At 38.8% G+C, this 16,722-nt stretch overlaps 1 pseudogene; it reads left to right on the forward strand.

Moving 5' to 3' along the window:
* The first annotated feature begins 321 nt into the window (after positions 1–321).
* On the forward strand, positions 322–5,816 carry LOC121791352 (annotated as a pseudogene).
* Positions 5,817–16,722: the final 10,906 nt, after the last annotated feature.

Below are 16,722 nucleotides of genomic sequence, written 5' to 3' on the forward strand. Positions count from 1 at the left end.
TAATGTATTATTTTCAAATCAAACGCCCAAACACAACAAATCCACTCTAAATTAATGAATGATTAGTGACACAAAATTCCAAAAAAAGTGAATTAATTTATCACTCAAGGAACTAAAAAAAAAGGAATCCATTTCCCCAAAAACATTCCAAATAGTAAAATCAGGTTGGCAGCGAAGACGAAGACCCTAAACTATTTCAAAATCCCTAAAAAACCCCAATCTTAAATTGGCTGCATTTTCAAATTCAACCTTCTCTAATAATTACGCCCAAAAACAGAGAGCAAAAAAGGGTGTGAGCACACAATTAATTACAGCTAAAAGTTTCCCACTCCCCCATCGCCACTGCTGTGCGTTTTCGTGAGATGAGCAGACTGTCCAAGTTTGAAATCTTCGATTCGCTTCCGGCGTAGCTCCGTTGCAATTTTTTTTTCTGGTTCGGTTTTGTGCTGAATGGCTAAGCGCGTGTACCAAGTATGGAAGGGTAACAATGTGAGATTTGTTCCGTTATTCGCATTTTCTCGACTTTCATTTTTCTGGACTTCTGTTTAATTTTGTGGAATTCTGTTTTGCTTTAGCTTAGCTTGAAGTTGAGAGAGTGCTGAAATTAGGGTTGTTTGTTTTTCTGCTGCTCTTTTTAAGTTTATTTTAATGAAGTGATAATATGGAAGCTAAAGATTTTGTTTTGTTTGCTTAATTGGATGTTTTTGTTTTCTGTATATGCATATGTGTGGAGTATAAGACTTATTCGTGGCTTTCCCCTTTACGTGTACTTAATCTTGCAGCTATGGGGTACTTAAATGCACTTAATTTGATGTTGTAGTGCTATTTTGATTGATTGTCTGGTTGTACTTCTCACTTGCTTGGATTAGTTATACTTTTGTGTAGTCATATAGAATCCATAGATTTGATGCATGATTGGATGATTTCTGTGTTTCCCTGATCTTCTTTTTGGGGTGGAATAGGTGAAACTTTTGACGAGTATGATTAACTGTAAACGTGATGTGTCGTATAGATTGTATTTGTAATATGCTCCAGCCCCTTTTTAGCTCACATAAAAATTATACATTTGGGTGTTTGTGTGAAATAATGAGCAATTCAGCTGCAAATAATCGTTATCCTTTCTTAACATTAATCTTGTATCTTCATGATATGACAATTGAACTGAAGGCTTGCAGAGTTGGTGGCAACGTATATATTTTGGTCACTGATTAAGGATGGTGAGATGTATTGAATCTATAATCTGTATTAAGTAGCTATTTTACTTTCATGATATAACTATCAGAATCGAGATCTTCCGTGACTCATGCTTGGTCTGTGATATGGAATGCCACTTTGCTTACCGATTAAGGATGATGAGATTTAATGTCAAACATGGCTTTTAGTACCTGTAACATCACCAAACCCTTCATCTTTCATAATAGAGAAAAGGAAACTATGATGCTGGTGGCTTTTGACAGCTGATGCAAAATCTCTAAACCAGAACTGTTTTATTGGGTTCAAATCTGTTGTACCAGATTATTCAATGCTACATTACACTTCTTATCTTTTCATATTGTTTGGCTAGATTTTGGTGTATGCTATCTCTATACAGAGTATAATAACCAGGTCTTATTTGCCTATTCATATTCATTGTTGGCAAACTTCTTATTTATGCCTTTGAGCACTTGAAATTTTAACCTTTCTGCCTGTGGGAGTGGAGATGTTACACTGTTCAAAACAAATCTTGATAAGTTCTCTCATCATTCTGTTATTTTATATTGTCAATCTCAAATAGCTGTTGACGCTAGGTTGCATTTTGTTAGCATGTGGAGTTTAGCTTATTCACCATTGCAAATGGCCTTGAAATTGCATATTCCCGCCTGTCAAAACTGCTCAAGTACTATTCCGTCTCATGGATACATATTCATGCTTATGTAAGAATTGACCATATATTGGAATCAAGTGGTATTTACGCACATGTTTTAGGGATGAACAAAGTAGAATTGAAGTATTTGCTTTTACAACTCACTTTTAGCTTCTAAAATGTGACTTCTTTGGCCTGGGAAGGTAATTGCTTTCATGAATTCTTAACACATAGGGTTAAGTTGTTGAACAATCATATCTAATAACGCATATGCTTACCCTATCAGATGTTTAGCACTGGTAATTAGTATTTACAACCTCCCTGCATTCCCTCTGTATGTCAGTTATGGTAGTCTATACATTCAATTACATTGACAAATTCTGTGGCTGGGATCTTGATTATCAATTGGAGTCTTGTTTACTACCTATATCTAGTAACTAGACAGGATACACTAACCCCTTTTTACTGCAAATTTGAGAGAACTAAAATATGTTATGAAAGAAAGGGTGGAAGTGATTCTATTTCATGAAAGGTTATGTTATTCTACATGTAGATGACAGATTTAATTTGCACCTTCTGCAGATCTTTTTCCTGAATGGGAGGTTGATTTTTGGCCCGGATGCAAGATCACTGCTTGTCACCTTATTGTTGCTCATTGCCCCTGTCGTTATCTTTTGTGTTTTTTGTTGCAAGGCATCTTCGTCATCATTTCTCGTCCTACAATGCAGGATATGCAATCATTGTTGCTGCTATAGTCTTCACCATTCATGTTAGTTCCTATCTCTCCTGATTATTATGTAAATATTATGGGAATTTTCCTAAATTGTTTGCTAATGGATGCATCCTCCTGCATTTTGGTTTATAACCTGTGATGTTGATTTTTCTACTAGTAGTAATAATTCGTCATCTCTGTTCATCCTAATCTAAATTGCTAATTGGTTCTGAATATATCATATGCATATGGGAGTCTTCTATAAATTTTCTCATGTAATTAGTGAGTTACTTTAAGAATATATTAGAAATAGTCTCAGCACAAGGTACCTAATAGTTAGTGACCGAGAAGGCTAATGAAGGGGGTTCTTATGCTCAGTACAGAATATCTGTAACAGCAATGTTTATGTTTTTGGTTATCAGGGCAATATCATATTAGTAGAGAATTCATGATATGATATGTATCTTGTATCTCGAAGAAAAAGGGTATGCTGGATAAATTACTGTTTGGGCTGTGTTCTATTTTTCATACTACCGTCCTAATAGGTTTTTCTTTATAGAATAAGAATTACTACATTACTACTAATATAGACTGGCATTCAAATCATCTAGTGGGTTAGTGTGTGACTCTAAAAAATAACAGAAGGAAAAGGACTGGTGTTTTGACTGTTAAATTCTGAAGTATAGGGTTTATAATTTCTCTAAAGTGATCCACTAAATGAATATGATTTGAACCCCATCAAGAACATAACTGTAGCATTCAACTCTCTGGGATAATTTCTAGGATACGTGGATTGAATAATACTCTCAGTTTCTATATTTTTGAATTTGATCCAGGGCAGCCTTATGGTTTCCTTGCAGATGCTAGTGTCTTGAGTTTAGTGTACTAAAGAGCTCCACTAATTTCTAACAGTATGGCTTGTAGTACCAGAAATACACATCACCTTATTGTTGGTATATGCTTGTTATGGATGAGCTCACACAACATGGAATGGGAAATACAAGTTTGACATTGCTTAATTGTAGAGCTTACAAGTTATCAAGTGGGAACTTGTAGATAGTACATGGATACAATAGTGCAATGGCAGCCAATAACGGTTTGAATCAAACTCTTTTGGGATATTTATTTGTTAACCTAAATTTACAACCGGATCATATGGCCATATGGCAGCTCAGAAGGAGCTTGATTGAATGCATAGAAGCAACTACCTTTGTGGTTCTTTTATTCATCCACGTGGACTTATGCCCACATTAGGTGACTGAACTTCTTTTTCTCTTTTTACTATTTGTGGTTTCATACTATTAAGTTTAACTAGTATATGGCTAAGCAAGTCACTGTAGGTGTATTTTATACTCTACTGATCATCAATACCATTTTATATTCAGTATTGCATTTATGGTCAATGTGATTATCCAAAGAGAAGAATGTACTATGGAAATCTTCATGGCTTATGGTCGTCTTTAATTGATTACTTAGGTTCTAGTTTTGTTGTTTCTAACCTCATCCCGAGATCCTGGGATTGTGCCACGTAATTCACACCCTCCAGAAGAAGAATTTCGTTATGATACTTCTGCGTCAGTGGAGGTTGGTGGACGGCAGACACCAAGCCTCCAGTTCCCTCGAACCAAAGAAGTAATGGTCAATGGACTCCCTATCAGAGTAAAATATTGTGATACCTGTATGCTATATCGTCCTCCTCGTTGCTCACACTGCTCGATTTGCAATAATTGTGTGGAGCGTTTTGATCATCACTGCCCTTGGGTAGGCCAGTGCATAGGAATGGTAAGATATGTTCTTCAAATCAGTTGATTCCTTTCTTCCCTTCCTTTCTCTGCATTTTTGTTTTCTTTTGCATTGCTCCTCGTTACGCCTAACTTCTTTTTGTTCTTTTCTTCAACTTATATGCAGCGAAACTACCGTTATTTCTTCTGTTTCGTTTCCTCGGCAGCCCTTCTTTGCATCTATGTGTTTTCAATATCAGCTTTCTATATCAAGGTTTTGATGGATGATCATAAAGGTACTGTGTGGACGGCAATGAAAGAATCTCCTGTATCTGTGATTCTGATGGGTTACTGTTTCATATCCTTATGGTTTGTTGGTGGGCTGACTGGATTTCACCTTTATCTAATAAGCACAAATCAGGTTTGCTTCCAATTTTTAACATTCTGAAGTTCAGTTTCTTGTTTCTACTGTAACACATTATCACTTAAAACTGGAGAAATATTGTCTATTCCTGAGTGTGAAAGAAGCATTGCAGTGTGTGTGAAAGAAGCATTGCTGAAACTGTCGAGAATCATTTTAATCTTATTTGTCGATTTTGCTTTGAGAAAATACTTCAGTTTATAATACAAATTACTATCTTGGGGTTTTCATTGCAGACAACCTATGAGAATTTCCGCTACAGATCTGACAACAGGATCAATGTCTATGATCGTGGTTGCTTAAACAACTTTTCCGAAGTATTTTGTACAATGGTGAAGCCATCAAAGAACAACTTCCGAGCTTTGGTGCAGGAGGAATCCCAGAGGCCACCTATGCCCCTTTCAAGGGACAATGCTGAACCAGAGGAACCTGGAGATGGCCGACGTATGAAGGTGGAAGATGATTTAGACATTGGTGGAGATCTTTTGAAGATCTCACAGCGTCATAACATTGAAGACATTGAAGCAGACATTCGTAGTAGAGGGAGCGACGTGCCCCATCACAATTCATCTGAAGGAGATTCCGTGTTGGGTTCTGACAGACGGCCCCCTGGCGTGCAATCAGAACCAACACGGCGCGCAAGTTGGGGGCGAAGTGGGAGCTGGGAAATCGGCAACGAGGGAAACTTTGCCAATTCGAAAGAAGCATTGCAGTCAGTGTGAAGAAGAGCAGTAGGCGTGCACCGGACATCAAGTGGTAAACTTGCAACTCGAACGATGTTCCTTTTGCATTTAGATATTGGAGAAAAATGCCATCTTCTATTCAATCCAAGGCCAAGTTGATCCATTTTTACTACCTGTTTAGGCTAAGATTTGTGCTATCATTCATCTCTTGCTCCTCCTCGGATCAATCTAATCTTTGCCTTTTTTTTTGTTATTTTTATGAAAAATGTGAAGGTTTTTATGTAATTGTGGTGGGGGAAAATGTCATTTTCTTACTTTGTATTTACCTCAAACTTCCCTATTTGATATCCATAGTCGTGCGTGGGTTTATGAATCGGCATTCTTTGTGTAATTAACTTTTTAACATAGATTTGGTGACATTTATTTTTCGGCTTTACCATAATCTATGTTGTATCAACTATTTTCAGTTGTGAATCGTTACAATTTGGTTAAATGCATTGCGTTATTTTGCAGAGGTAAAAGATTAGGCATAAGAAAATACTGTAATTAATATCAATTCTTGAAATATAACTTTAATAAAATGGAAATCAAATGACCAACTCGAATTAATGCATTTTTCTAAACGTTTGAACAATGAAAGTGATAAGCACTATGTAACATCCACATTCATTTCAACATATTAATGTCAACAGTTTTATATATTTTCTTACACTCAACATCGTATGTATAGTTCATTCTTGATATGTACCATCAGAAACATAATGGATCCTTCAAGAAATATTTTAATATTCTTCACACTTGGTCTCTGTTTCGTAGTCATTCTTTCACCAACAACTGCATCAAAAGAAAAGGAACACCACAACAGAAACTCACCAAATGCAATTCCATATGAAACAGTAAACCGTTTCTGCCTTTACAGAAGGCTGTATGTGGAAAGGCCCTTCTGCCTCAGTGTGCTCAAAAGAAGTCATGCCGCCTATGCAAAAAAGGACAATTTAGTCCCCCTTCTCGAGGTTGCCATAAACTCGACCTCCATTTACGTGTGCAAGACCTTGTCCTATTTGCAGGACACTTATGCTAAGTTCAAAACGAGGGAAGTCGAGGAGTGCCTGTCCTGTTATGAGGAGATTGCCGGATACATGACAAAAGTCATAACCGATGTTTCACAAGAACCGGCCATTGCAGGTTTAGATGGTGAAGTGGTGTAGCTGCATTGCAGTAAGGCTTGAAGAAACTGAGCCCAGGCCCACATCAGATTACTCTCTCTGGCCCAGCTCAGCCCAACTCAAGAAGAAGCTCGGGTTAGATAGACGGTTTTACCCAAATGCTAGTTCTGGAAACTGTGTATATATGTTGTATAACAGAAAGAGAGAGAGGGCGAGAGATACACACAATACACACAACACATAGCTGATCCAAGAAGCAATTCACTCGAGCAAGATAGTTTCGATTGAGAGAGATTAGTTTAGAGAGTTCAGTTGTAATTGTATCTCTGATTCTTAGTTGGTGATTGAATAAGAACAACTCCATTTTCGTCCGTGGATGTAGATCTCGAAAGAGATTGAACCACGTAATCTCCTCGCGTCGTCTACCATCATTTGTTCATTCGATTTGCACAACAAATTGGCGCCGTCTGTGGGAAGGATTCGATGACGACGCCGAGGATCGAAGCGGAGAAGTTCACAGGCCGGAATGATTTTGGGCTTTGGCGGATAAAGATGAAGGCCTTATTGATTCAGCAAGGGCTAGCTGAGGCGATCAAGTCCAAGACGCCAGAGGTCGCCGATGGAGAGGATCCGAAGCAGACTCTCAAGAAAAAGGAGATGTTTGAGAAGGCACATAGTGCCATTGTTCTGTGCTTGGGCGATAAAGTGCTCAGGGAAGTGTCAAAGGAGACTACAGCTGCTGGAATTTGGGATAAACTCGAGCATCTCTACATGGTGAAGTCTCTTGCCAACCGCCTCTATATGAAACAAAGATTGTATTCCTATAAATTCCAAGAAGGGAAAGCTATAGAGGAGCAGCTCGATGAATTCAATAAAGCGATCGATGACCTTGAAAACATCGATGTAATTCTTGATGCTGAAGATAAGGCCATCCTGCTTCTCAATGCGCTACCAAGATCATTCGATCACCTCAAAGACGCCATGTTGTATGGGAGGGAGAAAACAATTACCCTCGAGGAAGTGCAATGTGCCTTGAAGGCTAGGGAGTTGCAGAAGGTATCAAGCTCAGCAGCAAGCACGAGCCGTGACAGTGCAGCTGAGGCTCTGAATATTAAGAAGTACAAGGGAAAGAAGCAATCCAAGGGCAAGGATGGAGCTGGCAAACCCAAGATGCAGGGGCAAAAATCTCTTGACAGTGACAAAGAAACCAGGAAATGTCATTGGTGTGGCAAGCCTGGTCATCTCAAGAAGAATTGCTACGCATTCAAAAGAAAGCAAGCTGAAGAGAATGGGAATTCTAGCACTGCTGATTGTGCGGAGGAAATGGAGCCAGCTCAAGCTTTGAACGTGGTTGGCAAAGAAATAGCAGAATCTTGGATAATGGATTCCGGCTGCTCGTTTCACATTTGCTCACATAGGGCATGGTTTGAGAATCTTAAGGAAGCTACTGGCACAGTCCTTTTGGGGAATAATCAGGTATGCAAGGTACATGGAATTGGTAATATTAGATTCAAGATTCATGATAGTTCGGTTAAGCTTTTGACTGGAGTTAGATACATCCCTGATATAAAGAGAAACTTAATCTCTTTGGGAACGTTGGAATTAAAGGGGTATTCATTTGAGTCATCACATGGCTGTATGAAAGTACTGAACGGGAAGGACATCATCATGAGAGCTATAAGAAAAAATAGCTTGTATTATTTGGATGCTGAGACCATCCAAGGAAGCGCACTCGTGTCAGAGAGCAGTGATTATGAAACTTGGCATAACCGGCTTGGTCATGTGGGACAGAGAGGGATGAAGGAGTTAGCTCGCAAGGGGCTAATCCAAGGAGTCGATCCTGAATACTCGAAGATGTGCGAATCATGCCAGCTTGGAAAAGGAAAGAAGCTCCCATACCAAACAGGTAAACACACCTCGAGTAAGCCTCTTGATTATTGCCACAGTGATCTGTGGGGGCCATGTTCAACCAACTCGATAGGAGGGGGGAGGTATTTCTTGAGCATTATTGATGATTTCAGTAGGAAAGTTTGGGTGTATATTCTCAAGGAAAAATCAGAGGCATTTGAAAAGTTTAGGAGTTGGCATGAAGCTGTGAAGGTGGAAAAGGGCATGGTCTGAGGTGCCTTAGAACGGACAACGGCTTGGAATTTTTATCAAGAGAGTTTGAGAACTATTGCAAGAAATATGGGATTAAAAGGCACAGGACCGCACCTGGGAATCCGCAGCAAAATGGGACAGCGGAACGAATGAACAGAACCTTGTTGGAAAGGGTTAGGTGTATGTTGATCACATCTGGTGTTCCAAAGAGGTTCTGGGCAGAGGCAGTTTCAACGGCTGCAAAGATGATAAATAAATGTCCTAGTTCAGCTATCAGCCATGATACTCCCGACAACAGATGGTATGGCAGTCATGGCAGTTACAGAAACTTGAAAACCTTTGGGTGCAGGGCATATGCACATATTAGGCAAGGGAAGCTGGAGCCGAGGGCCTTAAAGTGCATTTTTCTGGGATATCAAACTGGAGTCAAGGCCTACAGATTATGGAGTACAGAAAGTGGGAACCAAAAGATTATTATCAGCCGAGATGTTGTTTTCAATGAATTGGAGATGCCGTACAAAGATGCAGCTTCAGTCACGGAGTCACAAGGTCAGAGTGTGAAGTCTGACATAAACCATGATCTTGGTGATAAAAGTGATCAGGATGATCTTGGTGATAAGAGTGATCAGGATACCGTGATAGGTGCTGATTATGAACACAACTCAGCAGATTCAAGTGATCATGGCAGTTCATCAGGCCCACAACCTGAGTATCCTCCACCCTCAGTTGGTAACCAAGGTAATGATGATGGTTACTTGCTAGCAAGAGATAGAACTAGAAGGGAGGTCAGACCACCTGCAAGGTTCAGAGATGCAGATTTTGTATATTATGCTCTTTGCATTGCAGAAGAGCTGGAGTTGAATGAACCGAGCAACTACAAAGAGGCTATTGGAAGCAGGGATAGACAGAAATGGATTACTGCAATGAATGAGGAAATAGAGTCACTGCTAAAAAATAAAACTTGGGTTTTGGTTTTGAGATCCATGATCCAACAGAGGCCCATTAGTTGCAAGTGGATATACAAGAGGAAGGTGGAGGCCTCACAGAATGACTCTATTAGGTTCAAAGCAAGGCTTGTGGCAAGAGGTTTCACGCAAGAGGAGGGGATTGACTACAATGAGGTATTTTCCCCGGTTGTAAAGCATAGCTCTATCCGAATATTGTTGGCAATAGTGGCCCATCGGAATTGGGAATTGCAACAGCTAGACGTAAAAACTGCCTTCTTGCATGGGGAATTAGAGGAAGTTATATATATGGAACAGCCACAAGGCTTTGTCAAACCCGGAGATGAAGATAAAGTTTGTCTTCTTAAAAGGAGCATCTATGGGCTGAAGCAAAGCAGCCGACAGTGGTACCTTAAATTCGATGAGCAGATGATGAAGATGGGATTTAGGAAGTCATCATTCGACAGTTGTGTATATATCAGATACAAGGAAAGTAAACCAATCGCATACCTGCTACTATATGTAGATGATATGCTTGTGGCAGGACCAAGCAAATCAGAGATTGCTCAAGTCAAGGTGGAGCTTGAGGCAGCTTTTGAAATGAAAGACTTGGGAAATGCGAAGAGGATACTTGGGATGGACATCATAAGAGATAGAGCAAAAGGAAGCTTATGGCTGATACAACACAGCTATGTCAGAAAGATGTTGAGTAAGTTTCAGATGACTGACTCTAAACAAGTCTCAACTCCATCAAGTCAGCAATACAAACTGAGCTCTGAACAAAGCCCAAAAACTGATGCAGAAAGAAAGAGGATGTCTAAAGTGCCTTATGCAAGCATAGTAGGCAGTATAATGTATACTATGGTTTGCACCCGTCCTGATTTGGCCTATGCTATAAGCTTGACTAGTAGGTATATGAGTGATCATGGAGAGACTCACTGGCAGGCATTGAAATGGACTTTAAGGTACTTACTAGGTACTCAGAGTCATGGCTTGTTATACTCTAAGCAAGACGATGTAGAGACTGATGAGTTGATTGGGTATTGTGATGCTGATTATGCAGCACATTTGGATAGCAGAAAATCACAATCAGCATATATATTCAAGATTTATGGGACAGCAGTTAGTTGGAAGTCGAGTTTGCAATCGGTGGTTGCACTCTCAACAACGGAAGCTGAGTACATTGCTTTGGCTGAGGCAGTGAAAGAGGCAATTTGGTTAAAGGGGATCCTTGAAGATTTTGGAGTCCATCAAGATACAGTGACTATCCTCTGCGACAATAATAGTGCTATAAGTCTGTCAAGACATCAAGTTTTCCATGAAAAGAGTAAGCATATTGATGTCAAACTTCATTTTGTAAGAGATGAAGTAAGAAAAGGGGTAGTGTGTGTAAAGAAGGTGCATACTACAGAGAATGCAGCTGACATGCTCACCAAATCTCTACCAAGTTCTAAGTTTGAACATTGCTTGGACTTGGTTGGGCTTGTTCCTCGGAGATGAAGGTGGTTGATGAGGATGGAGGTGTTCCAACAATTCAGCTAAGGTGGAGATTTGAAGTGGTGTAGCTGCATTGCAGTAAGGCTTGAAGAAACTGAGCCCAGGCCCACATCAGATTACTCTCTCTGGCCCAGCTCAGCCCAACTCAAGAAGAAGCTCGGGTTAGATAGACGGTTTTACCCAAATGCTAGTTCTGGAAACTGTGTATATATGTTGTATAACAGAAAGAGAGAGAGGGCGAGAGATACACACAATACACACAACACATAGCTGATCCAAGAAGCAATTCACTCGAGCAAGATAGTTTCGATTGAGAGAGATTAGTTTAGAGAGTTCAGTTGTAATTGTATCTCTGATTCTTAGTTGGTGATTGAATAAGAACAACTCCATTTTCGTCCGTGGATGTAGATCTCGAAAGAGATTGAACCACGTAATCTCCTCGCGTCGTCTACCATCATTTGTTCATTCGATTTGCACAACAGATGGTGAGGTGATTATCAGCTATGTAAACCGTTGTGACAAGGCTGTAGTGAAGCACAAGGGCATTTTGGAGAAGAATCAACTAGCCATCGAGCATGCCAAGTTGATGATGGACATTGCTGATGGCCTCAGCAATACGAGCAAATTGTAAAAGATCGCTATGTTTACTATTTAGGCATTACTGTTATTGTTAACGATACTATTTGGGGATAATAAGTTTCATAATCGAACAATAAGTGTATTAGTAATTGATAGAAACATGGAAAAGAATATTTGAGTTTTCTGGTGTTTCATTTGTTGATGTTTCTTTATTTGCTACAAAGGATTTTACATGGTTTTTACTCTTTTCTTCGTTTCTTCCATTGTATACAATCTTTAATCATCATAAACACCAGAATATTTAGTATTACAAACACATATATAGCAGAACAAATCAAACACAAGACAAAAGAAATGAGACGAGAGTCGCATAACATGATCTCAACTCTCAATAACCTGTATACAATGATAACTCAGAAGGTTTCAAGATTACAATTTGGCATTGTGCAAAAGAACTTGTGATGATAAACAGTTGCATCGCAGTCGACCATTGGCTTTTGCACATTCCTCAATCGATGAATTGTAAGCCTATAGAGTCAGCTCCACTGGAGCTTGATGCCATTGCCACCAACATGTGAGGCAGAAAGCGGGTGTCATTGTGAGCTTTTGATTATATCTTGAAAATGGAAACATATATTATACTACATCAAATTCATCATCTTTACTAACCCAGATGTTAGCAATTGAAACTAAAAATATAACATATAATTGTCCCACATTGGTGTCAAGTGATAACTGAAACTAGTATATAAGTCTCATGGGCCCCTCCTCCTATCACCAATTGGTTTTAGGATGGAACCCATGGATTTCTATCATGGTATCAGAGCGGGTCACCGATTGTGGGCTAAAATTGACTGACCCAGCAGTATCTGGGCTGAAACCGAAAAAATGACTGACCCAACAGTATAACTGGGCTGAAAATTTGGGCCAAGTGGTCCAATCTATCGAACAAAAAATTGGGCCGATTGTCCAATTGATTAGAAAAAAGTCCAACCCCTCCAAGGTTCACCTTGAAGGTTTGAGGGAGGGTATTGACAATTGAAACTAAAAATATAACATATAATTGTCCCACATCGGTGTCAAGTGATAACTGAAACTAGTATATAAGTCTCATGGGCCCCTCCTCCTATCACCAATTGGTTTTAGGATGGAACCCATGTATTTCTATCATGGTATCAGAGCGGGTCACCGATTGTGGGCTAAAATTGACTGACCCAGCAGTATCTGGGCTGAAACCGAAAAAATGACTGACCCAACAGTATAACTGGGCTGAAAATTTGGGCCAAGTGGTCCAACCTATCGAACAAAAAATTGGGCCGATTGTCCAATTGATTAGAAAAAAGTCCAACCCCTCCAAGGTTCACCTTGAAGGGTTTGAGGGAGGGTATTGACAATTGAAACTAAAAATATAACATATAATTGTCCCACATCGGTGTCAAGTGATAACTGAAACTAGTATATAAGTCTCATGGGCCCCTCCTCCTATCACCAATTGGTTTTAGGATGGAACCCATGGATTTCTATCATGGTATCAGAGCGGGTCACCGATTGTGGGCTAAAATTGACTGACCCAGCAGTATCTGGGCTGAAACCGAAAAAATGACTGACCCAACAGTATAACTGGGCTGAAAATTTGGGCCAAGTGGTCCAACCTATCGAACAAAAAATTGGGCCGATTGTCCAATTGATTAGAAAAAAGTCCAACCCCTCCAAGGTTCACCTTGAAGGGTTTGAGGGAGGGTATTGACAATTGAAACTAAAAATATAACATATAATTGTCCCACATCGGTGTCAAGTGATAACTGAAACTAGTATATAAGTCTCATGGGCCCCTCCTCCTATCACCAATTGGTTTTAGGATGGAACCCATGGATTTCTATCATGGTATCAGAGCGGGTCACCGATTGTGGGCTAAAATTGACTGACCCAGCAGTATCTGGGCTGAAACCGAAAAAATGACTGACCCAACAGTATAACTGGGCTGAAAATTTGGGCCAAGTGGTCCAACCTATCGAACAAAAAATTGGGCCGATTGTCCAATTGATTAGAAAAAAGTCCAACCCCTCCAAGGTTTACCTTGAAGGGTTGAGGGAGGGTATTGACAATTGAAACTAAAAATATAACATATAATTGTCCCACATCGGTGTCAAGTGATAACTGAAACTAGTATATAAGTCTCATGGGCCCCTCCTTGTCAAGTGATAACTGAAACTAGTATATAAGTCTCATGGGCCCCTCCTCCTATCACCAACTGGTTTAGGATGGAACCCATGGATTTCTATCAATAGACAATGCTGATCTATAAAAAGTACCAAAGAATTTATAGCCATTAAGCTTTCTTTCTTCTTTGTCAAGAAAATCGAGTATAGGTTGTTAAGTTTTCATTTTAGTCAAACAGTGCTTTCGAAGCCTCCCGTTTTGGACTACTAACTTGGATAGAATAATTAAAATTAAGCCTCTTTCCAAAGAGTTGCTTTCCCTTCTAAATTACTATAAACTTATGCACGAAAGTCATGAAATGGACACTAATTTAGTATAGTCTGGGATGCCCTAAAGAATCTGACCAACAAAATTTTGATCTTGAATTCCATAAAACAAATTCAATCTCCACAATAATTACAAAAGCAATAAATATGACTGACTTTTCACTTCAGTAATCGAAGGCAATCTCTTTCTATATTCAGAACTTGAGAGAGCAAAAAAAGTCTTAACATGGATATAACTCTAAAAGACAAAACCTAACAAGTTACGTCTTAACAAGCATGGATGCAAGACAAATATCCAGATGATCATATATATTTTATTCAAGGATCGAAATGCTGGATGGTCAGCGAAGGAGTGAGTGATATGTAAAGATAAACATTTGATTTCCTCGACCTTCCCTTTTGGTAGCTTACCAAACAAGCGACACAGTTTCTCATAAAGGGTAAGAAAAATAGGATTATAAGACAAAGTTCAACCTATCAGCTCTCCTCCCTCCTGGTAAATTCATCTAAATATTTTATTTTTGCGACGGCATACATTTCCTTCTCTAAGAAAACTAGCCATATCGATTCAGAAATAGAATTAAGAAAACCCTATTAGTTAAAGCATATACTGAGCCAAATCTAACTGATCACCACATTGACAAACCATGCTTCGGTCAGAGACAATTCACAATTAAAATTCCCAGCAATACGACCATTTTGTTATCATGAATTTCAAGTAAATACAGTTTAGCTGGAAACATATTTTGAAGCCTAACCCTAAAGTTCATCTCCAATATTTTAATGATTTTATTATCCTACGCAACTCCAAAAAAAGTCTAAAAAGAAAACAATAATAATTTGAAGATAAATACATTCAAATTAATATACGTACATACGAACTGTGTTATATTAATATCTGAATTTATATATGAATGCATATGGATACATGTGTGAACTCACACTTTACTACAAGCATCAAACTCCATTATTGCGAATACTTAGCATATATATCATGGATCACGACTTTCGATACCTACGACTATGATATAACTAATGTTAAGTGTATAACTAGAGAATAAATCTTAGCCACACATTATCTTAATCCAATGACTAAAATAAGTAAACATTTTTAGTTAATAAAAAACTGCATAGGGGTATTTTAGGAAATCAACTTTGTTCTCATATTTTTACATATACACACCATTCACCCTCACACACAAACACACTCTCTCCTTCTCTCACGAAAGAGGTGGCGGAGCAGCTTGCACCTCCTCTCCAGCGACACCCTCCTCCGGCCTGCCTGCGCCTCCCCATCTGTAGCCCCCTCCTCCGGCGAAATTATTTGCAGTGGTGATCCAAAATTTTTTCTTTCTTAGATTTGAAATCTACATTTTGTTTTCCCATTTGAAGAAAGACTATATTTTTGCAAATACCGATTTGTTTTTCTTAATTTTGGTTTGTTTGTAAGAAATTGGTGTCGTCTTCCACCTCAATATTTCTTATTCCATCGTTTTTCCTTTTTCAATGAAGGCGTGATCAGTGTTAATAATCTTTTGTAGTAAAAGTTAAGAAAGAAATTAAAGAATATCGATAAAATGGTAAAGGAAAAAGAGGAATGAATTAAAAAGAGGAATGAAGAAAATGTTCGAGCGAGAGAGACGATTGTAGTTGCATCCATTGCAATTGTGCGATCTGTACACTATAATTTCGTCACTTTACCTACCACGATGCTAAAACAAATTGGAAATTAGTGTATAAGTTACATTTTCGAATTTAGAGTGAAAGAATCCATTGCAATTGTGGACACATAATCTTTTTTATTTTATTTACCTAAATCTGAATTTTTTAAATTTTGTTATTGTTTTTTTTTGTTTTCTGTAAATCTTTTGGTTAGATTCATTGTAAGATAAAGAAGAATAGATGTATATTAATATGAGCAAAATGATAGAAATCCATGGGTTCCATCCTAAAACCAATTGGTGATAGGAGGAGGGGTCCATGAGACTTATATACTAGTTTCAGTTTTCTATTGGCACCGATGTGGGACAGTTATATGTTATATTTTTTAGTTCATTGCCAACACCCTCCCTCAAACCCTTCAAGGTGGACCTTGGAGGGGTTGGACTTTTTTCTAATCGTTTGGACAATCGGCCCAATTTTTTCGATCGGTTGGACCATTTGGCCCAAATTTTGACTTTTTTCTAATCGATTGGACAATCGGCCCAATTTTTTCGATCGGTTGGACCACTTGGCCCAAATTTTCAGCCCAGTTATACTGCTGGGTCAGTCATTTTTTTTGTTTCAGCCCAGATATACTGTTGGGTCAGTCAATTTTAGCCCACAATCGGTGACCCGCTCTGATACCATGATAGAAATCCATGGGTTCAATCCTAAAACCAATTGGTGATAGGAGGAGGGGTCCATGAGACTTATATACTAGTTTCAGTTTTCTATTGGCACGATGTGGGACAGTTATATGTTATATTTTTTAGTTCAATTGCCAACACAAAACATAGTTATAGTGACGTAATCCAGGGTTAGAGTGATGTTTCTTTGATTTTTGGCTATAGTGATGTGTTTTGTAAACA

Source organism: Salvia splendens, unplaced genomic scaffold, assembly GCF_004379255.2.
Source record: "Salvia splendens isolate huo1 unplaced genomic scaffold, SspV2 ctg785, whole genome shotgun sequence".
NCBI lineage: Eukaryota > Viridiplantae > Streptophyta > Magnoliopsida > Lamiales > Lamiaceae > Salvia > Salvia splendens.